This window comes from Lucilia cuprina, chromosome 2 (genome assembly GCF_022045245.1).
Source record: "Lucilia cuprina isolate Lc7/37 chromosome 2, ASM2204524v1, whole genome shotgun sequence".
NCBI classification, from domain to species: domain Eukaryota; kingdom Metazoa; phylum Arthropoda; class Insecta; order Diptera; family Calliphoridae; genus Lucilia; species Lucilia cuprina.
The window spans coordinates 62,486,958-62,487,651 of NC_060950.1; positions in this window are offsets into that span (position 1 = coordinate 62,486,958).

Genomic DNA, 694 nt, shown 5'->3' on the forward strand with positions numbered 1-694 from the left:
AAGAAATTAAAAAATTTAGAATTAAAAAAAAATGTTTTCGAAAATGTTTCTTAAATTTTCAGACTATAGATTACATTAGTTTACAGACTACATTCTAGTCTACACTGGACAAAACAAGACTATAGACCACACTTAAGACTAGATTATAGCCAATACTATAGACTAGATTAGGCTACATTCTCGACTATTTACTATAGACAAGACTATAGACTAAACTATAGACTAGACTATAGACTAGACTATAGACTAGACTATAGACTAGACTATAGACTAGACTATAGACTAGACTATAGACTAGACTATAGACTAGACTATAGACTAGACTATAGACTAGACTATAGACTAGACTATAGACTAGACTAAAGACCAGACTATAGACTAGACTAAAGACCAGACTATAGACTAGACTATAGACTAGACTATAGACTAGACTATAGACTGGACTATAGACTGGACTATAGACTAGGCTTTAGACTGGACTATAGACTACACCATAGACTAGACTATAGACTAGACTATAGACTAGACTGTAGACTGGACTATAGACTGGACTATAGACTAGACTATAGACTAGACTATAGACTAGACTATAGACTAGACTATAGACTAGACTACAGACTAGACTATAGACTACAATATAGACTAGACTATAGACTAGACTATAGACTAGACTATAGACTAGACTATAGACTAG